Genomic DNA, 27,210 nt, shown 5'->3' on the forward strand with positions numbered 1-27,210 from the left:
ATACTTACAAACTTAAAACAACCTGAAACCTTTTTAAATTCAATAAAGACTCTTTCATCAATAAATTGAAAGCCTTTAATTGGTCCATCTTAAAAACTCTTCTGCTCGACGAGGCAGTCAGTACTTTTAATAACTTATTCTTAAATACTCTAAACAGCCACTTCCCACTCTGCAAAAAAAAAAAAAGAGTGAAAATTAATAAAGCACCTTGGCTCACTACCTAGACAAAAATTACAATGTCTAACAGAGACAATGCTTAGAAAGACTGGCTTAAACTTAAAACCCTCTATAACTTACACCTTTGCAGTGTAAAAATTAAAAACAAGTTAACCTGGAGAAAAAAAATATTATAGCCATCTACAACTTCAACAAAAATGACCCCAAACATTTCTGGACATCAGTATGTAACCTGTTACATCCTGGCTCAAACAAGGAACCCAACCCTTCTCATAATAGTTCTCCACAAGAAACTGCTATATTCTTCAATACCTACTTCATAGAAAGTGTTACCTCTCTAACTAAAAGGTCTTCACGCTCATCCAGTACTTCTTCCACTCCCTCAATACCACCCAATCCTAGTAATTCATCAAACAAAAGGTTAGACCAAAACCAACATTCTTCATGCACCATACATGCTTACCACTTCCTTTAACCCTCAAGTATCCCCACACAAACCTAATTCAACCTCCATATCCATTGTCAGCAATTTCCACTTAGAACATATCTCCGTATCAATCTTAAAAAAATATTCTACTTAAACCCAAACCATGCTCCACTGCAGTTAACAACCTCCCACCTGAATACCTAATGCTAGCTGCTGATGCCACAGCATACCCAGTCTTTCTCCTTTTCTACAGATAAATAGCTAAATCCTGTGTACCATCACTAAAGAAAAAAAAATCCTGCATTATCCCTCTTAATAAAAGTGGCCATGCCTCTCAAGTGTACCTCATTATGAGAAACTTTCCTCATTTGTGGTCCTGAAACATTCATGCTCCTCAAAGTTCCACACTGAAAATATCTGTCAACCATTCAGTGTTAGGTATTTTTTTAACTGATATCCATGATAAAGTGGGCAAAATCATATTAATTCATCAAGATAAGTTTTTACTGTAAAAATAGCACATTTTAACCATCTTATGAGCTTCCTAGGTGAAATTGTTAGCAGTTAGTAAGTGTTCCACATTTTTCCCATTTGTCACACATTAAAAGAGGTAGTGTTTCTCATTTTGGAGATGGAGGGTTGAGAGCTATGAAAGTGGCATCTCAGCTGACATCTCTAACTTTCGGTCTACTGCAATATTATCACCTCTTTCAATAATTCTTAAAAGATGTATTCAAAAGCAACTTCTCCACTACCGTCTAAAAATACCCAAAATGGCTTCTGACCAAAACACAGTACAACTATTAAACCGAAAAACCAAAACCAAACTAGGAAAAACAAAAGCTGATGACCGCAGTAGAATCCAAGTAATTTATTAAAAAGTTGTTAGCGCTTTCATGCACATGAATTAAGTGCACTTCTTCAGACAACATTACAAGAAAAAACACTGATTATATATAAACCATAATTAGGAATCCATTAAGATCAGCTAATTTCTATTAACTTTTAAAGAACCATTCCATTCAAGAACCTGCCATTTGTTATATTCTTAAATGTTTAGCAAAAAAGAACTAGTACTATTTTAAGCCAAGATATACAAGAAATTCATATTCAACTATAAATTCAAGAAGCTACTTAAAAAATCTTACTAAAAAGGATATATATATATATATATATATATATATATATATATATATATATTATAATATATGAATATATAAAAAAAGAGAAACATTTTTTGAACAGATCAAATTATTCAACGTTCCAAGGCTTTGAGTTTAAGTAAACATTTAATGGAGCAGACATCATTAATGCCTGGATAAACATAGGCATTAGTTTTTAACTGCCACAAAAGTTCCTGCTCCTCTAACTTTAAATGCCATGGGCCACCTCTAGGATTCTTGGATATTTGCTGAACCACTATGAATTTAACACTATGAGAATTGAATTCAAGAATGTGTTTGGCCAAAGCATTAGTATTGCTACCCAATGTTATAGCATAAACATGTTCATAAATTCTTTGTTTTAGTTGTCGTTCAGTTTTGCCAAAATAAAAAGTAGGGCAAAACTGGCAGGTAGCAATATAAACAACACCTTGGCTTTCACAATTGAATCGATTGGTAATGTTATATTTAATATTCCTCACACAAAAATAATTGCCTGTTTGGATATGTTTACAATAACTACATCTACCACACTTAAACATGCCTACTTGGTTTTTGTAATTATTTTGATGTTGGTGTGGTAATTCAAACAAAGATTTGAAATTCAAACCTCTCCTGAAAACCATAGTGGGCTTAGGACCAAGTATTTTCTTGAGGGAATGTTGCTCTGCTATGATGTCCCAATTAAAGTGCAGTACATTCCTAAATTGTAATGATAAATCATTATAGGTGGTTATAAAGCTGGTTATATATTTACCTTGATCATTATTGTGCGAGGAATGTGTGATGTCATTTCCCAGCTGTATAATCACATTGCGGTCAACTTCTGTTGTGTACCCTTTGGTCAAAAGGGGACCCAACATTTTTGTACATCTCTTAGAACTTACTTCCTCATATAAATTTTTAATGATTCTTAAGGGATACCCACGATTAAGAAACATTCTTTCTAAATATCTACATTCCTGATAAAAATCCTCATCAATGGAGCACATCCTAGACGCGCAAACTAATTGTCCTTTAATTATTCCTCTCTTCTGAAGAAATGGATGCTTACTCGTAAAATGAAGAAAGGAATTACTATAAAATGGTTTTCTGTATATTAAGGTTCTAAACCTGCTAAATTCCAAATCCTTATAAAGCTGAATATCCAAAAATTGATATACAAATCATTATATTGGTGTGTAAATTGTAAAAATGAAGTGAAATGAGGAATATTAAATATAACATTACCAATCGATTCAATTGTGAAAGCCAAGGTGTTATTTATATTGCTACCTGACAGTTTTGCCCTACTTTTTATTTTGGCAAAACTGAACAACAACTAAAACAAAGAATTTATGAACATGTTTATGCTATAACAAAGGGTAGCAATACTAATGCCTTGGCCAAACACATTCTTGAATTCAATTCTCATAGTTTTAAATTCATGGTGGTTTAGCAAATATCCAAGAATCCTAGAGGTGGCCCATGGCATTTAAAGTTAGAGGAGCAGGTACTTTTGTGGCAGTTAAAAACTAATGCCTATGTTTATTATAGGCTTTCTACATCCAATGTAATGAGAAAATACTGTGATGATACTGTATCAAGTTGGTATGTATCTTTCAGGATGGATGGAAATTCATTCACTACTGGTCGCAAGATGTTTTCTAATATTTTGACTAGTCTATATTATCTAGTCATCTCTGCCCCAAATAGTGTACTCAGATTAATGTCATCTCTATGAACTGCAACTTGTGAATACTTTCTCTACCGACAGTCCTCTTTTTCAGCTTGTTATAGCTGTCCAGATATTTGCACTATATATGTATAAGTTCATACTGTATGAACTGAAGCTGAATTTTTACTTAGTTAATATGTTATACGTTTGTATTAAGAACTGTAATAACTGTATTTAACTGTACCTAAATTATGTCAGTGTGGAGCTCTTCTTCCCGGGCCACAGCCGAAAATGGAATAATATCCCAGTTGGACCTTCCTGGTAAACAAATGTCAAATAAATAAAATAAAATAAAATAAATGTAGTTTATTAGAAGAGATCCAATATAAATGCAGTATTTTCTTTGCAAAGGCTTGGAAATGTTGCCATTTAAGGCAGGTCTACATCTTTATTTATATTTTACATTTTATACATAGCTTTAGTAAATGCAGTTTCAGTAAAGGATACACAAGCTATGATTCAGTGAATAACCTTCAGGCCAAACCACTGACAAAGACATGCAGAACTAGGGAACATTTTGTTGTTTGCCAGAATGATCTTCAAGAGACAGAAGCAGACCGTCATTAGACATTAACAGATTAGGCACCTGAAATAATAAATCTTATTTAGATGGTATAAGGCTTGGGAACCAAGGTTAAGGAGATTTGTAAAACTGTCAAAGAAAATTTACCAAGTTTTGGTATAAAGAGATGGATACTTTCATTACAGAAGTAAGGACAGTTCAGTCTAGTTCAGTGAGCTGTTTTACTTCTTCAGTTACAGAAGTTAACAGAAGTCTGACTATTCCGCTATCAGTCTCAGTGTTGGTCCAATATTTGTTTGGATCTTGTTTGAGTATAACTCAAACATTTTCATTTATATGAGATTTATTCTGCTGCTATAACCATTATGCTACCTGCATTGTAATATTAAACTTGTCAAAATTCTTGCATTTTGCTAGTCACTACGTGCATCGCTTTTACTACATAATAACCTGCAATAATCAGGCAACCAGAAAATCATTGTGACTTTTACCTCAAAAAGGCAAGAAGAATGAAATTGAGATTTGGTACTCTTTTTAGAGATGGTTGGATTCTACAGTGCTGGTAGCCGATGATGGCATAAACGAAGGAGCAGCAGAGGAGGTGAACAAAGTGACTACTGACCAAGGAGTGCAGTGTTGCCAGGCAAGATTTCATACGCTTCTGCAATTTCTAAGGGAAATGAATAGTCTGAACTATAAAATTGAAAATCATGACAATGGTAAGAATTAAGTCCATATGACATTTGTGATAATGCATTACTGTTGGGCTTTAAAATGCAGGATGTGTTAATTTGGAAAAGAGTGATTATATGATGTAATTTTTGAGATTTTTCATGAACTAAATGTTTTTATGAAATGTGAGAAGAAGTCTAATATTTTCCATTAAACAATTATTTACTGTAGTCCCAACGATATCAGCTGAATTAAAAAATATATTATCAATTCAAGGCTGATGTAGGAAATATATCTTCTGAAAACTTTTGGAACCATTATGCAGTAATATGCTGAATGCAATCGAAATAATGGACAACAGAGGACTTTGGACAGGATGGGGGGAATGTTTTGTTTCTTTGAAAACAGAAAATTGTGTGATTAAAAACTAGTCTGTTGGGAGAGTTGAAGGTCTAAAAAGAATTAAATTACTGAATGCCCTGAACATATTCATGGGAAATGTGGTGAAAGGGGACTTGTAGCAAAGGGGTCTATATTAAGTCATCTAAATGGTATTACACCGAATGCTGTTTCGCCAACAGATATACAACGAAAGCTGACAACAGAGAAACCCAAGGTCACTGATTTGTTTCCCTGAAAAAAAAACTCAGTAGACCAACAAAACACAACACACCACTTAAAACAATGTAGAGTGGGGGGGTTCACCTCCCACAACCCCCCAATGTGGGGGACTGTGCCCCTCACACCCCTTTAACTAAATATGCCAACTCAGAGATCGCACTACAGTGGGGTAAAGGGCAATGTCATGGCTCAGGCCAAGCAATTTTTTTCCCTGGGAAAAAAATCGCTGACCTGAGCTCTCGCTGTTGTCAGCTTTCATTGTGTATGTGTTGGCGAAATGTCATTCACTGTAATGTCATTTTGCTGACTTAATATAGACCCGCAGCAAAGAACTGCACTGCTGAATATTTCAAATGCCATAAAAAAGCCATTTTTGCATGGATTGTTTAGCAAATTCTGATATATGTGATTTATCTGTTCAGCAAATGAGGCATATTAATGTAGAAAAAATAATGAAGCTGATATTGAAGAGGATAAAATGGAGAATGTTACAGAAGTGGAGAATGATATAGTAAAAGATCAGATGATTTTTGAAAAAAATGTTAGTAACAGAAAGTCTAAAACAGTAGAATGTAAAAATGATAATGATTTATTATGTCAGAAAGTTAGGGGCAGAAATTCCATAGGCAAATGAGTATGTGACAGGAAATAAAAGACAATTAGTTAGTTAGTTAGTTAGTTAGTTAGTTAGTTAGTTAGTTAGTTAGTCAGTCAGTCAGTCAGTCAGTCAGTCAGTTAGTTAGTTAGTTAGTTAGTTAGTTAGTTAGTTAGTTAGTTGTCTTTGTTTACTGGGAATGTCCGACTGGGTTATACCCATTTTCAGTGGAGGCGCGGGGAGAAAAGCTCCATTTGTTTAGACTGCATTATACTTAGGTCCAGTTAAACACAGAGTAGTTACATTTCTATTTATATTTACACACATACAGTACTTACATTTATACATTCTAAGATTTTACAGAGGTAGAAGTTACTAAAGAGAAAGCCAACATGCAACTTTGTGGATTGCACAAGCAGCAGCAATGCATAAAAATTTTGTCATTTTAGTGAGAGGGTGAGAGTATTCTGTTTAAGGAGAGTATTTGGAGAGTACTGTAAGGTGAGCACAAAGTCTTAACCTGGTGATGAGCAAGTGCAGGACCAGGACTGGTTAAGGTGTTTAAGCAGTGGTTTAAAACTATTGAGTTTTGCAGAGATTGTTTGTGTAAGGATACTATTCTAGAGTTAAGCAACATTCTGGAAGTAGAGCAAGTCTCCTTCAACATTATTTGACTTATTTTTCAGTAGTAAGAATTTGTTACTAGACCGCTGGTCTCTTGCTGGACAGTAGGACAGTAATATGTTTTGTAGTACAGGGCATTTTTCTGGATGATGAATGAGTTTGTGTCCTGTACTTAGTTGTGAATATGTTATGTAGTTGTATAGTTCAAGTGAGTTTGATTGTTTTAAGCTATGGCAACGGTGGGTCTTATGAGGGCCACTGGTGGCAAATTTAGCTATTTTATAACAGCAGGAGGCAAGTTTCATTCTTTGAGAATTGTTTAAGTTTGTTGGGATAGAAGCAGTGTATAAGAGAGTTGGCAGTAAGAAGGTGGTGGCTAGAGTTTTTCTTGCAGTATCTGTAAGGAATCCATTGAGCCTATAAAGGGAGCCTAGCTTCTGGTGTGTAGATTTAATGGTGTGCAATATATGCTGGTCATATTTGTGATTATCATCTATTATAATACCTAGAAGTTTACTGTGAGTTACAGTTTCATTGACAGCATTATTGGCTGATTTTTATGGTAAAAGATTGCTTTTGATTTTGGCAACCTTTTGAGGTAAAAAGCATTAACTTAGTTTTCTTAGGGTTGAGTAGGAGGTTTGATTCTTTGAGCCAGGTTTCTATAGAGGAGAAAGATTTCTGAGTAATGTCTTGTGGCTTATTTATTGTTGAGGCCACACATATTAAAGTTGAGTCATTTTCGTATTGAACTAAACTAGCATGGTGAGTGGGGTTGGAGAGGTTATTAATAAATATATTAAATAGAAGCAGAACTAGGATATAGTCCTGAAGCACACCTACAGTAACTGACTGAAAGGATGAGTAGGTTTGTTGCCATTTAACAGCTTGTTGCCAACCAGACAGGTAACTAAGTGACTATGACAAATAGTTTTATGAAAGTCCTATTAAGAAGAGTTGAATGAGCAGTTGCCGGTGTGAGACAGTATCAAATGCCTTTGACAAGTCTAAGAACATGGTGGTCACAAGCATATCATTGTTTCTATGCTGGTTTATATACTGTTAAAATGTAGTAGAGCAGTAGTTGTGCTGTGCTATGACCTAAAGACATGTTGTGTTTTTGAGTGCAGGTTATTTGAGGTTAAGTATTGCATCAGCTGCATATAGATGTATTTCTCTAATATTTTGGAGAGGGGAGAGAATCTCTATTGGTCTGCAGTTATTAAACTCTGTAGATGTGCCACCTTTGTGAGGTGGTGTGAAATAGAATTTTTTTCCAGAGTGATGAGACGTATCTTTCTGCTATGAACCTATTAATTAGTATGGGTACAAGGAAGGCTATAACTTCTGCTGCTATTTTTAGGTAGTCTGATGGCAGCTGGTCTACAGCTACAGAGAAGGTTTTAAGTTTAAGAAGCAACTTCATTTTGAGTGAGGTGGGTACTGGACTACAATTGAAGAACTGTGGGTGGTTTTAGCTGGTTTTGGCTTTCTAAAAGATAAAAACAAGGAAATGATATTCAGATTATTTCACTAAATGTGAACAGAGATGTAAGAAAGTACCTCCCAAAGAGGATCCTAGGCCTTAAACATTTGTCCTATATGGACAGACTCAAAACACTCCAGCTATTCTCTGTCTCATATTGCCTACTTAGAGGCAATCTCTGCTTGACTTAGAAAGCCGTGTTTGACCCAGCTTTGTTAGAAATGCTACATCTAACGAAATCCAAATCCCTCCATACCACACCCTCCAGAGATCTCAACCTCATTACCACAATCAACAGAACATACTGGAGGGACGGATTCATAACCCAGAAACTGCCCATGCTATGGAACAGACTTCCCATACATGTCAAACAGAGTACCTCACTGGCCCTCTTCAAGAGAAATCTTGATGAGTGGATGGGAAATAGAAAATTCAACCCAGGGATCACTCCAGTGGCCTTACTCAACAGAAGCACTGGGAACTAAGTTCGGGTGGCAGGATGCCAGGGTAATCCTATGGGCTAGGCTTGTAAAGGCTCCAGGGCCATTAGCCTAGTACACACCTATGAACCTATGAACCTATATGTGTTACAGCAGTGTGAAAAGCAAAATGCAAACATCGTTTTGTATCAGAAACTTGTTTTATATTGTCAGAACAAAGCAATTTAATCTTTGACAAAAAAAATGGATTTTAGGTAAGTATGTTTGCACAGTTATTGTTACTTTGTTTAATTTATGCTTACACTGATTTTAAGGGTAGAGAGTCAACCTTGTGATTTTATAAAGAGGAACATCATTATTACTGGGAATTTCAATTGCAATTTAAGGTCATTAACAAAGAAAGTTACAAAGGATGTTAAAAATGAGATGTTAAGAGTCTAGATCAACTTAATTTAGGTAATACCAGAAATGTTACCAATTCAAGAATTATATTAAGATCAGAAATTGATTATATTATGTTTTCTGAATCTTTGAAATAGATTTGTGGAGGTGCTATATGTTCAGAATTTTCAGATCATACAGTTTTATGGCCTGCCTAAGGAGAGAATGAGAACTACATTTTTAAAGTCAGGTAAATGAATTAAGACATTAAATAGCTTTTATATTGGAAAGATGAATTTAGACAAGAAAGGGATAACTTATGGAAGGAACATAAGATGATCTTTCCCTCTTATAATCCCAAAGCTGAATGGAGGGCAACTTTTAAGATAAAGTAAAAGAAGACTTAAGAATATTGGAACGAAAGTACTTAATTAAGATAAAGAAAGCTTATGTTAAAAAGGTTTATGACATGTACATTGACTTACAACAAAATGATTTTTTATTTTTCTCAAAAAAAAAAGATTTATGAGGAAAATAAGAAAAGAACTGTTAATTAATACTGAAGCAAAAATATTTAACAAAAAGAAAAAACTGGAGTTTCCCTTTCTTTTAGGAAAGGTAGTAGGAAAAGATTCATATGCATACAAGAACTGGTATCTAAAGTGGGTACTCTAATTGCTGATCAAATGGAAATGAAAAAAGAGAATGAATTTTTTAAAAATGTTTAATATAAAAAATAAGGATATAAATTCCAAAATAATTTTGATTGGGTATTACCATGGCACGGCTAGCCACTTGGCAGTGTAAAACCTTGGCTCAAGATGACTGTCATTGCTGAAGTGACACACTGATCCCATGTGCAAAATGGGAAAAGGGGTTGTGGATGGATGGATTAATAAAATAAGTATTAGCAACACTGTAGAATTAATTCAAGATACTTGTCTATCTTAGCTTGAAAACGTTTTACAACTAGTTAATGAATGTAAAGCTTTAGGCATAAATGGATTATGGTATGACTTTTATAAAAAATTGTTGAGGAAAAAATGTTATTTTTGAAGTATTAAATTAATGGAATAAAAGTGTTAGAAAAAGTAATCGCTTTGAAGAATTTGTTAAATAAACATGGAAGAAGGAAGACATGGATTTATTAGAGAATTGGTGAAATATTACTACAAATAATATGAATTATAAAATTATTCATCTTAGATTTTTTATAAAGTTTTTGGAAAAGAATGAAATGAAGGAATTTATGGCATAAGTAGGAGGCAAGTTAAAGAAATGTTGGTTGTTATGAAGGAGGCAGTGAATTGATGCTAGAATTTTGGATGCAATATTGCAAAGGCTTTCAATAATGTGAGTTATAACCAAATGTGGAGTATTTTAGAGAATTATAGGGTATGTTCTGAAATTATTACACTTCTTAAAAGTACTTATAAAACATTATTATAAAAACAGTAATAAATGGGTGGTTGACTTCTATTTTATATTTGTTAGCTAAGAATGGTCTGGGAAAGTATGGTTAAAAGATTTAACAATGGCCATTTTATTTATAGAAATTCTCTGAAAATTCTAGTAATAATTTATGTTGATGATATTGGTTTAGTGACATGGAATTTTAAATGGATGATAGAATTACTTACGGAATAGAAAAAAAATCGTAGGATTGCTGAGATTAAAAGTAACCAGAGAAAAAAATGTAAATATTTAAGGGAAGTTATTTTGTAGCTGTGTTATGTTTTCTCATTTTACTTTCTTGAGATTCATTTGTAGTTTGCTTGAGGACACTTTATTCACTCTCCAGTTTTTGTGTTGCTTGTCATATCGTAAGTTAAAAAGTATGCTAATATTTACTATTTAAAACTGATATACAAATATCAGGTATTTCTTCTGGGAATATGATACTGATATTAAACAATGGAAGAATATTTTGGAAGAAATTAAAACTCATCAGAGTCTGCAGTACATTTAAGCTATGTTTTGGAAAAAGTTTATTCAATTAATTTAGTAATAATAAAAGGCAAACTGAGTTTTTTGGCTGGAGTATTTTCTTTTTCAATGTGTTTAGAAAAGAAACTTTAATAAATAATCCTCACTTTAATTTGGTATTCATGATTAAATTCAACAAAATGAAGTGTTTTATTTAAAAAGAAAAGAAAGGATGATTCAGTTTATTGCATCCTGTAGTTAATTTAGCATCCTTAAATTTGTTTTGGCTTATTCATTTACTCAGAAAGAAGAAATTTATTTTTGACTATGTGTACACTATTTTCAGTGAATAAACAATATACACATAACTCACACATTCTTCCTCCTAATTTTTGTTTTTTTACTTTTTTTTTTGTTTTGTTTTTGTTTTTTTTTTTTGCAGCCTTAAATACCTAGGTGGATTCATAAAGGTTACCACACATTGTAGACTACATGTAAAACTAAAATTTTTCTACGTGACTAGACAACACAAAAAAATGTGGTAGGTATGTTCTTAAATAGCAGATTGTGTACACTTAGTATAGGCGTAAACTAATTTGGTCCACTGTGAGTAAGTTTACAGAAGCTAGATATGGCAAATTCTGTTTTTGGAGAAAGTCAGGTAAGAGGGGTAAAACTTCTGAAGAAGGAGAAGATCAAGGATATTGGTAGAAACTTCACGACTGGAAAACTGTGTTTAATGATAATAGAAATGACAGAAGGGAATTTTATGAAAATGTATAGAGACATGGTTTCATCCATGGGTAAATTTATAGGAAGATAAAATGTTAACTATTAGAGAATGATTAGGTTTAATGCATTACTAGAAAGGCAAGATTATAAATGAATATTTTATCTGAAAAATTACCTGTTAAAGCAGCTACATTGTATAAATTTAAGCAAGAAAGATTACTTGTGAAATGTGGTACTCTGTAAAGTATGGAACATAGATTCATAAATAGTTCAAGGATTATTAATTTAAAGGAGAATTAATATGGATAAAATACTGTAAGGGTTCTATCAAAATTGTGAAAAAATTATGACTGATATTGATAAAACAATTATGACCATTATTTTAAATAGTTGGGATACCAGAACTATTATCTAATATGAAATAGAGTAAAATGAGATTCTGAACAATATAGTTGAAGGGGTAGGGAGTAGAGGGTAGTTTAAGTAGTTCTTAAGTTGCAGAATTTTGAAACATTGAAAAATTGTAAATCTGCAAAAGTTATAAATGAAGGATGACTACTCTTTTTGATAAGTGCAGGGGGATATTTTACATCCACCAGAGTTACCACTAACTCAAACATATGGGGCCTTGGTTTAATGTCTCATCCCATGGATGTTACATTTAGGACTGCACCACCCCCCTTATGTTGCACTGCGGTGTCAGTACTGGAAAATGACTCTAAGTACTTGGTGTGGGAATAGAATCCACAGCCTTCTACACCAAAAAGGTGAGTATGCTACTTGTTCAGCTATTGAAACTGCTAAATATTACCTATAATGAATAAATGATGGATTTTACTCAGCGGTGGTGGTGCTGCGGTAGTGTTGTCGCCTCACAGTAAGTGCGTGGAGACATGCATGAATGGGCATACCTTCGCTGAAGGTTGTGCATCAGGGCTGGCAACTCGGCACGTAAAAATCAACTGCCAATCATTAACGGACCAGAGTTCTGCTGTGGCAACCCATAACTGGGAAAAGCCAAAAGACACAACATATAGAATATGTATTATATTTATGGAAAACATGTACATTATACATATTATAAATAGTTATTTAGCTCTTCCACATCTAGCTTGAGTATAATTTCATACCTCCTGACACGTGAAGATTTCCTGGCCTGGACAGGTTCTGCCTGAGCCAAAAGTCTGAGACTGTAATTTTTCAACTCACCTGTAAACAAATGTATATATCTCAAAAAATATAAAAGTTATGAAAAAGTGAAAATACAAAAGCTATTCAATGTATACTAATCTTCACAATGATGATAGTAATATGTCAGCCAAACAAAAATGGTAATTTTATACTGTGTAAGTAATTCAATAATAAGCATATTTAATTATTATAATTATGCAAACAAACATTAATATCTCTGTAACCACAGTAGGTAAACACCAACTAAAACTGCAATTTGTGTCCATACATATGTGCTCTTCATTTTTTATATATTTGCATAATTATGAATGGTATGGATATTTAATGGCCAAATAAATGTAAATATCTGCAAGCAGTGGTTTCTAGATGTCAACTATTAGTGCAAAGGTTTTTCAGCATTGTGTATGGTTTCATTTGATACCATGAAGTACCATATAATACCATGTTGTTGAAGTTTTGTAGTGTAATTATTAGTATATGACATATATTCATAACACAGAAATTAACCCCAATTTCCTGTGGTACAGAATAGCCCACATGTCTGTGGAGCTATTCCTAATCTCAAGGGTGAATGGGCATGTGAAATGCTGTTCTACATGTCCAGTTGGACAATATGAGATATTCATCCGAATATGATATTAATGCATATTTGCATATTTTATTACTAAACAAGAGTAAATATCTGCACATTGGTGGTAGGTTGATTGCAAGTATCATTGACAATATTTACAGCATTAAACAAGTTTTCATTTGAAATTATAAAGTACCACAGATACTTTGTCAGGATTATGTTATCAACAAGAATATTAATGTGACACATTCATAATTTAGCATAAAATTAAATTACACTTTCTCACTTACTGACCCTTGCATTTGTGTCAGCAAACATTCCTGACCTATGTGTTGAGCAGCTATGTGTACTGCTATTTCAATACACTGCTATGTGAACAGTGCTTGAGATATTTATATTAAATAAGTAGACATGTATACTTGTCATATTTATTGCTAAACAAGTATAAATAGAGTGGTGGCAGGTAGGGGCCAGGTAGCAGTGAGAAGTTTCTCAGCATTACGTGAACTTTCATTTTAATAACATGAAATATCACATAAATTCCTTGTATAGCAAAGCAGTAATACACATATTCATACATATTCATAAATTTGAATAAAAATGAGTCAAAGTATCACTTACTGACTAAGTTCTGTCTCAATATACTCCTAAACGTCTCTACCTAGCAGGCCTATGAAATGCTGTTCTACAGTGCTTCCAAGCATAGTCTAGTTACATAAAGCACAAACGTACAAAATGGTAGTAGTTAGATACCACCTATCAGCGCAGTTTTCCAGCCTTAAAATACCATGATGCCACACATAAACTCCTCCAGGTTTCTTATGAAAAAAATCATAATATGGTACACTGCAAAATTTTACATGAAAATAAATCACAGTTTTTCAGTTACTAGAATGTGGGTATGAGAGTGACTTGATAATTAAATAACCATTTCATCAGCATAGAAAATGAGTGAGAGATACAGAAAGTTACAAGGAAGTTTGTTAATAAATACGGAAGGAGGAAGGGAACAAGAACAGATGCTTGTAGTTCACCTTTGATGACAGGTGCTGATTTTGATTGGTAGGATCCTATTTTAACTCTGAAGCATCTGTCATTGAAGAAATGTTTAAACCAGGGCATGTTGTCTGGGTTAATACCCCTTTCAATTAGTTTGTTTAGGTGTAGACAGTGATCAATTTTGTCATGAGTAAAACATGGCACCTGTAAGGAGGTCTCTATCAGTATTTTGCAGGAAGTCGATTTGCCAGATTTATCTGTAACAAGGTTCTATTCTCAAATTCATGTACAGTGGTTATTTTCTTTTCTTAACTAGGATACCCCCATTTTCAAAGAAGACTCATGAAGGTATTCATACTATCATAAACTTGACCATGTCATAATGGGCATTTCTCCTACTCTTTTTGAGAGGGGAAGCTACAGAGCTTCTTGTTGTTGTAAGGATGGAGGATGATCAACTATGAACTTTTCCACAAACCAGATGAAATTACGGTGAAATGGATGTCCAAAAAGTATTTATTGGCAGCAAAGCAAGTAAAACTGAAAACAATAAACTCTGCTAACCCAGGTTTCGTCCTTGCATTACGGACTTCTTCAGAACAATGAACAAACCCAACTTGTTGGTTTATAAATACATTCCTAATTACAATTATTCAATTAATTCACTAAAACCTGTTACTATTTCAATTAAAACATACATTTATAAAAAAGCACTAAGAATAAAAACCTACTGCAGTGGTGGTGCTGCGGTAGCGTTGTCACCTCACAGTAAGACGTTGTCCTGTTCGATTCTCAGCTAAAGCATCTTCTGTGTGGAGACATGCGTGAATGGGTGTACTTTCGTTGAAGGTTGTGCGTCAGGGCTGGCAACTCGGTACGTAAAAAAATCTACTGCCAATCATTAGCGGACTGGAGTTCCGCTGTGGCGACCTCTAACCGGGAAAAGCCGAAAGATACAACAACTAAGAATAAAAACCTCTTAAAAGAAGCCACAAAATATTATCACAATACAATACAAAAAGTTGAATTGTTATCTAAATGTTCTTAATAAACCATACAATATATAAACATACTGTTATGTTAAAATATTGTTATTATATATTAATTATGAAAGAAAAATCCTGTCATATAACTATAGGTATCCTAACCATTTCAATCAAGTGCATGAGGTAAATGGGATACTTTGAGTGTATTCCTTCTATTAAATAAATAACCTATGTTGACTAATATAAAAACAAAAAATAGAAAATAATAAGAAGAAGAAGAAATTATCCTAAAATATGTTTTAACTTAAGAATGGGTGCTATACTAATGCTTTCGTTAATGCCTGGATAGTTCTGGGCATCTAACTGTACTTGATATTTTAACTCACAAATATCCAGGTGGATGTCTAAAATTTTCCCTTGTACATCTTTTTTGATATGCTGTATCACACAAAACCTAAACTCATGATCACAGTTTGCCATTAAATGTCTAGCTAAAGCATTGGTAACTTTACTGTGTTTTATATCCAGTATATGTTCCCTTATTCTTTCTCTGAATTGTCTAGCTGTTTTTCCCACATAAAAAACAGGATATTCTTGACATTGTGTGATATATACTACGTTCTGTGTGTAACAGTCATAATGTCCTACAATGAGAATTTTATTGTGATTTACCCTCATACATTCCCCAGTTGTCATAATATGTTTACAAGTGGAACATCTACCACATTTATAATTTCCACACCTCCTACCATTTTACTTCTATTTGAGCAACCATTCTTCTGTAAGAGTTCTTTGAAAGATTGCTCTTTTTGAACCACAAACTTCGGGACCCCCTCTATTTTTGTTGTTACTTGCTTGTCTAATTGTAGGAAGTCCCAATTTTTCTTCACCATCTCTATATACCATTCCAAATCCTGATTGCAGGTGGTTATGTAAATTAAATTCATACTGATATCTTGATTATTTTTTCTAAAACTGTTGTCAACATCGATACTTTCATTCATCTTTATTATGGCTTGATAAAAGCCTGTTAGTCTCTTGTGCACCACTTCTTTCTTAACGTTATTACATAAATCCTCAGGATAACCCCGTCATTGAAACATGGTTATCATAAAATTCAATTCCCGTATAAATGCATCATCATCACTCACCATTCTTCATCAGGCCTTCATCCCCACAGCCCTTTTACTTAATATATATATATATATATATATATATATATATATATATATATATATATATATTAACTCCATGGTTGCACAACAAAAAGTAAATGACAAATGCCTGCAAGAGTGAAAATAATACTACTGTGACTTCACACACAACTGATAAAATTTTAAAGTATTCATAGAATTCTAGGAGTTGGGATTATGGAGACTGTACATTCATCAAATTGTAGCTCTCATTTAAGGGACAATCTACCCGGTATTTAGGAAAAGGTACTTGCTAAGCAATAGTACTATTATAGTAATACTATTGTTAAGTAATAGTACTGCCCTCTGTTATTTGCCTGTTATATGAACAAAGATAAAAAAGTGAATAATCTGAAAAGAGGGCAAAGAAAAGTTTTATGAGGAAGTGGAGACACATGTATTTGTGATGTATGCAGCATATTTTGTTTACTTATTTGTTATAAGGATTATTATACAATGGCATTAGTTTTGTGTTGGGTATGTGTTGTTCTTATTTAGATTTCTGTTTATTTTGTATTCTTCCATTTTCTGACAGAAAATAGTCCCCGACTTTTAGTTCAAGTTTATTGTTTATTTTATCTTTCTTTTAATTTAAATACAAGTTATTAAAATGCATGGGTTGTTCTGGTTATTTTAAGTGTTCATTGGGGCTGTAAACAGTTCTTCTTTGCGTTAAGTACAAAGTGTTTGTGCATGCACATAGTGAAAAGTGGGGTGTGGTTAGTACTGCCGTCTCTGTAGTCATGCCTTTTCTAATAGTTGCACACTTAAGTTAGATGTACACTGCTATTTAATATAAGGTTTGGTATTTATATTTTCCTGCAAATGCGCAATGTATGTACAGTGCTTAAACAGGGAAAGTAGTTTAGTATACCATCACTCAATTGCAACAGCTCACATAGTACTCATATAACTGTCAACTGTCCAGATTTTTACCTCATGTTTTTGGTCTTTTCTTTGTATTTTTTCTGAGAAGTCAGTGGGTAATGTAAGGATTAAATTCACTAAATAATGGCACCCATTAGAGTTTCAGACTTCATATCATTTAGGAAATATGTGGTAGCACAGCTACTGTTATTCTAGCAAGTTGGTAAGGTATAAGAGCAATATTTAAAATGTGTCCATATTTTTGGCATTTGTCCATCAGTTATGTCAGGATTTGTAAAGATTTCTTGCAGAGGTATAGTTGTGCTAAGTTTTAATATGTTGCATATGTGAAAAGGAAAGTTCAGCTGCTCAATGATACTTTAGCGGCCAGAATTTTTCCTGTTGGTATATACTGGATTTACAATGTGCACACTGGTTTGACTGGCCAATCAACGTGATCATTTTTCAGAACTTAAAATGTTCCATTGTATAATAAAAGCCTATAACATGCAAAATTAGAGCTGCACATTTAAGTTAGGGCTATCTGGGATCTACTTAAATGTAGATGAGCTAAGCAACAATATAAATTAGGAAAGAAAATTGTTGTCCCATTCAAAACACTTTTAGGACAGGGATTAATCTTTCACTAAGTTTAATGTCAGTTGCTGCTGAAAAAAAAAAAACACTTGTAATGCTTACCTACTTGTACATAGGTGAATTAATAATTTAGTAAAGCTAACTGAAGTGAACGGCAAGTACAGTTAACACCTGGGAAAAGAATGTCTCATGACTGAAAAGGGAAATGGCCTGCTTGTATTATTTTAAACTGTTAGCAACAGGCAACTCCTAGTAAATAATATGGCATTGTGTTGTCTTAGCCACAGCTTTTATATCCAAGGGTTCATGTCCCTGTATGATGAGGTGATCATATCCCTTAATACGAATACTAGTCAGTCCATGTCTCTAGTACTGCATACAGCTTTGCACATTATATACAAATATTATGCAAAACTGCTCAAAGGCCACCAAAGATATGTACTAAGATAATGCATGCTGCAGTGAGCTAACAAAAAAGAAGAATACAAGGCCTTTTAGTTATGTCCATGGCATTGGGGTGGTTTATGATCACCGTCAGCTCTAGTTTCAGCATTTAACACCAGAAACCTGCAGCCAGCCTACCTCATACATCTACCATGCCTAGAACCTCTTAGATGATTGGTGGGAATGCAATACATCCCTGTCACCAGTGGGTGATTACACTTGCAATGGATGTAGTGTTTTAGAGGTCCATGTAAGCATCTCAGAGTTTAATTCACAGTCTTGGGGAAATAAATCTAAAAACATTTTATTCTGCAATAAGCAGTCTTCTCGGCCCCTCCCCCCAGCTTTGATACCTTGTCCTAAAGTTGTAAGCTGTTCCTGCACTGCATCACTTCCTCCTTAGGTCCTTGCTGGTTTAGTGGTATAAGTAACTAGTGCAGCACATCACACTTGCATTATCTCCTATACTGCTACAGCAGTTAGCCACTGAGTCACCTCACCTTCCATGAATGATTTACACACTCAAACGACTAAACTATAAAGAAAGAAGCCCTGTATTTTAATGGACAAATCCATCCACAAATTTGATTTCAAGTTCGGAAGATGGCATGAGAACTAGGATGACTTAAATAAGTTATTATACCATGACCCCCACAAAACGCGCACGCTGATTGGCCAGCGTGCCCGTTGTAAATCGAGTTATACTAATGGAAAAAGGTCTGGTATTTGGTTTTCTTATCTTTCTTTACCTTATCAGAGGCAGTGGTAATGACTTCACTGTACCACAAAGCCAAATGTACATCTGGGATTTATAAAAAATCATCAAGGAGGCATTAAACAATAAGACAGCTATTCTTCATCATTCTCGCAAGCATGCAAGTTGCACAGTTATTTTTAACAGGAATACAGTTTTGTTCTAAATGCAAAAACTTTCAGTCTCAGTGTTTGGCCTTTTTTGTCAGAAGGGTAAACCACAATTTAACTCAAATGAGGTTACAGACCAAATTTGTAGCAAAATAGCTTCCTCACCACTAGAACAAAACTATGTTTTGTTTGGAAAATAACCTTCACAAAACTATACCAGTCAGATTTATAAAATTCACTTATTTTCACATTATATACGTTAAACACACACCACAGCTGATAATGTATGAATGGGTTTACTCTCCTTTTTTTCTGAAAGTTTACTGCCAAGCCCTCACCAAAGGCAAAGTATCAGTTTCAGAATGAAACATGATGATGGTATACCCAACTGACTTTTTGTAAACTGTTCTTTAGGTCAGCAATGTAAAGAATACAGAAAGAGATAGGGAATGTTACTGAAAGTTTCATTTCCATGACAATACACTAAATCCATTAATAAGTATCTACCAGTGCTGATTACTCACATGTAGTACAAGACTGCCCCACTTCTTCAGGGACCTTTAAGTCTCATCTTCTTGTTTTTGGATGCAACCTAGGAGCTTTGACCTAACTAAATTGACTTACTCATAATATGTTTATACAAATGCAGGTTATGGGAATCACACTCAGACTGAGGTCGGCAAGGATGCAAGTTGTTACTTTATTACTTAGCATTCTTAGCATGTAACTAAAAATGACTGTTGGTCAACAAAAAACATAACTGCATCAGCAGCAATGCTAATTTTGTTTTGCTCAGAGGGTATTGCATGCAGAAAGAAGCATACTAATTTTTTTAAGTTGAAGTGGCTCCCATTTGTGTTAAATTTCTCCTGAAAGTGTGTAAGTGTGTGTGTGTGTGTGTGTGTGTGTGTGTGTGTGTGTGTGTGTGTGTGTGTGTGTGTGTGTGCGCGGTGCATGCGCGTGTGTCTGTGTGCATATACAGGTGAAGGTGATAATTGTTATTGTACCTTTCAGAATTTTTTAAGACATATACAGTAGCAAAATCTTGCTGCAAAGAATGACATACATTTTTTATAAAATAACTAAATAAATAAATAAAAACAGACAAAGTTTGGGTTTGCAGGTGTCCAGAGATAAGCAAAAAAAAACAAAAATAAGGACTCAAGCAACTGAATACTGACCATCATAGCTTTCTGAATGCTAAAAAGAGCAAAGCAGGATCAAATGCTGATAGGAGAAGGAAAGAAAGGAGTGTATTTTCCAGTATACAAACTTCCTGGTGAAACTCATTAAGTAAAATAATGAGTTAAGACATGGCTCTCTGAATGCACACCTATATAGATGAGCAGAACTGTAACCCCCAACCCTCCTTGATTTTACCTCATATTTTTGTTTTGACCCTGGTAACATTTTAGATTTTCTGGAAAATCAATGACTAATACAATTGGTCGATAATACCAGACATTAGAATTTCATACTTCTTGTTGCTCAGAAAATGCCTGTTGATGCAAAACATATTGCTCTATTAACTTTTTGAAGTGAATCAGATTATATTTAAAAATTGTCTTTGATTTTGGTCCCTTTTCCCTCATTCTTAATGGCTTTGTCTGGAAAGCTTGAGCAAAGAAGTTGAGAGGTATGCATATACTGAAAAAAAAAAAACTACTGCAGTTTTTTTTCAGACTGTAGACATAAATTAGTGCAGTATAAAACTATGTTAAGTATACACTGTGATGACGTGAGGTAGTGCCAGCTATGCCAGAGAGAGAGTAGAGCAGTGCTTGTGTACCATATGTCAGCATAACTAGATGGATTTTGTAAAGAATTGTATGTCATTTGAATATCAAACTACTTGTACAGATGCTTGTGTTAAAAATGTATTTGTAAAGACGCTTGTGTTAAAAATATATCAACAGTGGGTCCTGCTGGACAGAAAAGAAATATACATGTATATCAGAGTGAACACTAACTGATGAAATATATATTTGTTAACAGAGGATGCTGGAATGAAGGGTGTTAAGCTCAGACAAGCTAACCTTTAGAAAAATAGCTTGAAATTAAATGACTTGGTTTAGACCATAAAAAAATTATCTCACAGGCCTGAATGCACCCAGAGAGGCAAAGTCTGCTCTGATTGTTCTTGGTGGTGAACTAATTGCTACCTTGGGGTGACAGAGAATGGCTGGTTAGTCTTGGCACAAAGGATGAAAGTATTGGAATTGATTTACAGTCTCCAGATGCTGGAATACATCTTAGCAGTGTTCTGGGCATGTATCTTGAGACATTTGTGCCAGATTCTGTTCAGGTTGCTAGTCATGGGGATTGTATGGGAACCACAGAATTAGGTGACCAGATGTGATGTCATTCTGTAGCCAGCACTGAAACGGTATGCAGATATTAGTAAGAGATGTGACAGTGACACTCAGCACTCTTTTATTGGAAATGACAACAAAGATAGTCATCCACTTTATCTTGCCTAAGGGAAAAGTAATTCTTAAGTCAGTTATGAAAATAGTGAGATTAGCTGTAGGTGTTGTTTTTCCTTTATCTGCCTGAGTCTTTCCATCTGTGTTATTTTTATATTTCCTGTGAACTGAAACTCTGGTGTTTATTGGAAATAGATATTCAGTATTTTCATGTTTTATAGTTGGCTGGTCTTTTAGAAAATATTTTAACCTTTGAGAGTAATTGCATTTATTTGGTGGCACTGTAGCTTCATGCACCTGAAAGTCTTGCCACTTGGTTAAACATTACCATCTGTATACATATTAGTTTTATTAAGAGTAATTTGATACACTGGTAAGAGCCTTAAAGTAGCTGGCTGGTCACAGTGAATCTAACTTATAGTCTGGGTGGAGGTGGCATAGCAGGTAAATCTGTTCCAGCCTTTCCCAGGTGCGTGTGTGCATGTGTGTGTGTGTGTGTGTGTGTGTGTGTGTGTGTGTGTGTGTGTGTGTGTGTGTGTGTGTGTGTGTGTGTGTGTATGTGTGTGTATCTGTGAAAATCAAATCTGAAAGAGTGTGTATGCCAGCTACTTGGAACAGGGACACAGAGTACTGATTCTGCAGAAAGAAAGGTGGAGCCTTATTTGGGGCCTGCAGGGAAAACCTAGCCCCAGGACTGGAGTGTGCTCCCTGTGTGCTCTTAAGGGAAATTGTGTTTGGTGTAGAGAGATGAATCTGAAAATACTGTGTATATCCATTTTTGTTATAAGTGAATGTTCCCCACTAGTGTTAGTGGAGAGGATTGAGTCTCCTTGATTACTGGCCCAGAAGAGGGATGTCACACACACACGTATATGTGTGTGTGTGTGTGTGTGTGTGTGTGTGTGTGTGTGTGTGTCTGTGTGTGGGTGGGTGGGGGGTCATATATTTCAGCAACCCATTTTAATAGTGCTACAATTCTAGAAAGAAACAATGTCAGCTGTCTAAAGCATGTGAGTCTTGTATTCTTGCCTCTATGATTAATACGTATAAAATTCTCAGAGCTATACTCATCAAGATGAGAGTGAACTGGCCTTCAGATGAGAAACCCCTCACCATCACAAAAGAACCAAAGTTCTATTTTAGAAGTACTGGGAGGCAGTAATACTACTTATTTTTTGTATATATTGTATACTACAGTTCAGTCAAACAGCCCTACTCATACCAAGCAGTTAACAATGAAAGTTGACTGTTATCCCTCCTTGTTACTTAAATATGAGAAGGCTGACAACAGCAGCACTGTGGATACAGCAGAGACAACTTGCCATACTAGTTCTTAGAGAAGGAACACTGTATTTTGTGAGTTATGTGATGTCTTACATAAATATATAAATATATATATATATATATATATATATATACATATATATATGTGTGTGTGTGTGTGTGTGTGTGTGTGTACACACACACACACACACATATATATATATATATATATATATATATATATATATATATATATATATATATATATATATATATATATATATATATGGGTTCTGGATGTTTGCTCGAATGAGCAAACGACTGAAACAAAAATGGCCAGGCATACTTACGTGAAAGTGCTTTTCACCGAAGAAGCACTTTCGCGTAAGTATGCCTGTTGCCGAGGCTGTACTACGGTACGGGTAAGGGAAGTTTCACTTTTCCCTACTGTAGTGCCATCTCGGAGGGAGAATATTAAAATAGGGGGTGTAGGGGGGGGTGAAGCTTCCCCTGCTAAAATGTTAATGTAGTGTTTTTTTTTTTTTATAACACGCTTTAACAAAAGCGCTTTTTCGATAAAAGCGCATTCGTTAAGGTGTGTTTGGTTATTAGGGATTCGGACATTTGCTCATTCGAGCAAACGTCCTAGATCCATATATATGTATATATATATATATATATATATATATATATATATATATATACCTTTTTTGACAATATAAAAGTTGTAGGTAATGAGCTGACAAAAACACAATCATGCCTAACACATCCTAAACACAACAGTCTCTTTCCACAGAATGAATTTTCATTCCTACAGAATAATCCCTATTTTTCTACATATTAAACAGCTATGACTTACTATTTTCCACCTCTTTGTGGCATCTCTGCCCTACTCAGCCCTCTCAGTGCACACAATACTGGGCCTAAATGAAATCTCATGATACTTTCTTTAGGAATTTGTCTCCCTTGTTCTTGCACCACTTTACCTACCATATCTGAAACTATTTTGACAAGGAAAATAAACACACAGCAAGGAATCTGTCTCTGTTTTATTTCCTGCCCACTAGAGTAATAAAGCTGTATACTATCTCTTATAGCTGCATTCTGTCCATCCACAAGACCATACCTTTATGGAGTGTTTTGCAGTTTAAAGGTGAATAAATCTGATAACCACAAAAAAAAAAAAAAAAAAATATTTCAGTAATTATCTGAGCCTTGCAAACCAGAGAATATGATACTCTGGATGACTTTGGGAAGGAAAGTGGGAGGAAGATAGGACTAGAAATTCAGAAAATATCAGTCTTTTTTTTTTTTTTTATAAAGGCTATATTATCTCAGCTATTTGTTTACCTTTTTGCAAGAACCTTTTAAAGATGGTGTAACACATGTTGGAAACAATTATGTAAGAGTCATTACAAAAAAGTTATTGACATTTTTCACTGAGATTTCTGAAACGTGACATTATTTTTTACTATTTCCATTCTAAGTGGATGGGACTGCCATTTGACTGGCAAAATGAGGGTACTATAGTCTCATCAGCTGTGCTCTTACACTGCCTTATGAGCAAAAGGTAACTTGAGATGAAAATAAGATCATGTTAGGCCCTCAGCCCCAACATGGGTATGCAATTTTAGAAGACAATTCACATTTTTATTGTGTGCTGGCAAGATAAAAATATATATTTTCAGTATCTGTCTTTAGTAGACCTTTAAGTGACAGAAGCATGGAAACTAGAAGCTCCTGGAGACCTCCAAGAGAAGACTTATAGAATCAGCCCTTCCCTGGTCACAAGTTTCATATCAGAGGCATTCAAAGAAGCTCTTTTCTGGAAAAACAAGCCAAACAATCTTTTTTCTACTGAATTCCTAAAACTACCCTTTTGTTCTAAGATCAACCTAAAAGCAACAGTGACAGGACTCAGAAGAACAAAAACAATAAACAATGTATCTTTTTGCATTCTTAGACATTTATGAAAAAAAAAACTGTGTATAGCTGGAACTAAAACTACTGATGTGCTAATTGCAACATAGTATTGGAATAGAATGACAAGTCTCCTAACCAGAATACTTATAATATATGCAGCAAAAGGTCTCTGTATGATATTATGCTACTCTGTACAGCCACATATTAACTGCCATGTATTTCTTGTAAAGAAAACACTTGTGCAAAAGAATGTAGATGGTGACTACCCGAGCCATTTTCACTTAGTAGGGCATGGACTATGAATATCAGCCTGATCTCACAGCGTGTTAGAGGCATTTTCTTAAGGGAAAATTATTTGTTTGGTGACTTGTAAACAACAACAACAACAACTCAACAAGTGACTTGTAAAAATATGTGTATATTTGACAGATGGGAAAATATTGAGGAGAATCAGAAAGCTTATTGCAGCCTTTCTGAATCACAGATTATATATTTTTGAACAGTAGCACAATGCAGTTTAGAATAATATACATACAGATATATATTCAGATTTATCCTTGCTACAAGAAGACTAACTTCATTCCTGTAATGGCTTCACTATTAAATGGCCAGTCTACTTAAAAGCTATACATGCATCTGATGAACTTATTTCAGAATCATTTTAACCTTGACTTAAAAAGATAGGAAACCCAGGCTCATACTGCAAAACTTAATGAATCCAAGTCTGAATACATAGATACACTGAAAAATGAAAAAGACAGCAATTATAAAGCGGCAAAAAAAACAAATCTTGAATGCTAGTAGCAGCAGCGGCTGTTGACTTTAATGTAAGCTGGGGCTCCACGCAACAAATAATTGAGTGCATTTAACTAAAATGTGATTGGGCTACAAAGAGTAGAACTATCTTTGAACATGGTTACAGTTTTATAAAAGTAAATCATTATATACCGTTGCATATGCTCAATACCCCTGCTGTAGCAGATGGAGACATCTACTAGCTTTACTGTTTAGGGAAGGGTTTACTGTACTAGAAGAGTTGGCTAAGCATTGAAGCCCTTTTAGTATGTGTCTGGTGTTTTGCTGGAATACCAGAATATCCTTTTGGAAAGTGCAGCAGAAGTTTTCTCATTTTTTTTTTTTTTTTGCTCACTGCACATAGATATATTGCTACATCATTAACACTGGAATATTTCCATTCTGTTAGATCAATCAGGTTATCTTTTACCAGTAATAAAAATTGACAAAGCTCACATGCCAGACCGTGCATCAGAATGCACACACATGATACACACACACGCACACACACCCACAAGAGAGGGGAGAGTATATGTAAACTATGCCATTGCAGAGAAAGTCAGCATATATATATATACATATATATATATATATATATATATATATATATACATATATATATATATATATATATATATATATATATATATATATATATATATATATATATATATATCACACACACACACACACACACACACATATATATATATATATATATATATATATATATACATATATCCTTTGTAAATAGCAGTTAATGGTATTACCAGTTATGCTGTCAGTTATTTTATGCTGTGTCCTTTTGGACACCATTACATTGTGTTAATTTTATTGTTCTGTCCTTTCATGACTCCCTTTTTTCAGTAAATGGGCTAGGATCCTCATCTCTTCATCCTGTGTTCATGTAGTAACTGCATTCAGCACACCTGGATTTTCTTCTTTTGTGAACACTGAGCAAAATTAGTAATTGAGCAGCCTGTTTTCTGTTTCTTCACCTTCTTTCTCAGCCCACTCCATTTCACTTTATTTAATGCTACTATTATTTGCTTACCTCCATCTTGACCCAAATGTTTTGTTTTTCTTCAGTTTGAGCCTTCATTTCTCTTAACAACCCTTCCTGCTTTCTTTTGCATCTTTCTACTCTATATTACATTAACTGTCTCATATTTCCTAAATACTGTAAAGGCAAACTGCAGAAGATAGGAAATGGGAGGTATCTAATCTTGCAAAGGAAGTGCGGGCTCTGAATGCTTCTAGCTATGTTACTGGATTTGATGAAAAAAAAAATAAAGAAATATGTTTAAACAGGAGAGCAAACTGGTGTGAAGTGGAGTAAATATGGAATGTCATCTCCTACAGAACTATATGCATATATTTTTGAAGGAAGCCTTATAAAATTGTATATGTATAAAGATAGAATTAAGTACAAACTTCCAGTGTTATAAGATAGTACTGTATTTTGTTTTTCTATTTATTTGTTTCATTGAATATTGTGTTAAAGATAGTACTGCATTTTATTTTTCTGTTTATTTGCTTCACTGAATATTGTGATCTCTCTTCTCCCTGCAGTGAGTGGGGGTTATTGTTCTCACTTCATTGATATT

At 34.3% G+C, this 27,210-nt stretch overlaps 1 protein-coding gene across 10 annotated transcripts in view; it reads right to left on the bottom strand.

The window, feature by feature from the left end:
• The window catches only part of LOC122815864 (F-actin-monooxygenase MICAL2-like), a gene marked incomplete at its 3' end in the record, with an annotated part of 2,588,394 nt that overhangs the window by 2,005,264 nt on the left and 555,920 nt on the right, over window positions 1-27,210 (bottom strand). For 9 of the 10 annotated variants that reach the window (XM_044088691.1, XM_044088687.1, XM_044088686.1 and 6 more), the window contains 1 exon segment: window positions 12,615-12,693. 10 annotated transcript variants of the gene reach the window in all.

This window comes from Protopterus annectens, chromosome 11.part0 (genome assembly GCF_019279795.1).
Source record: "Protopterus annectens isolate FY-2018-M chromosome 11.part0, PAN1.0, whole genome shotgun sequence".
Lineage (NCBI taxonomy): Eukaryota > Metazoa > Chordata > Ceratodontiformes > Protopteridae > Protopterus > Protopterus annectens.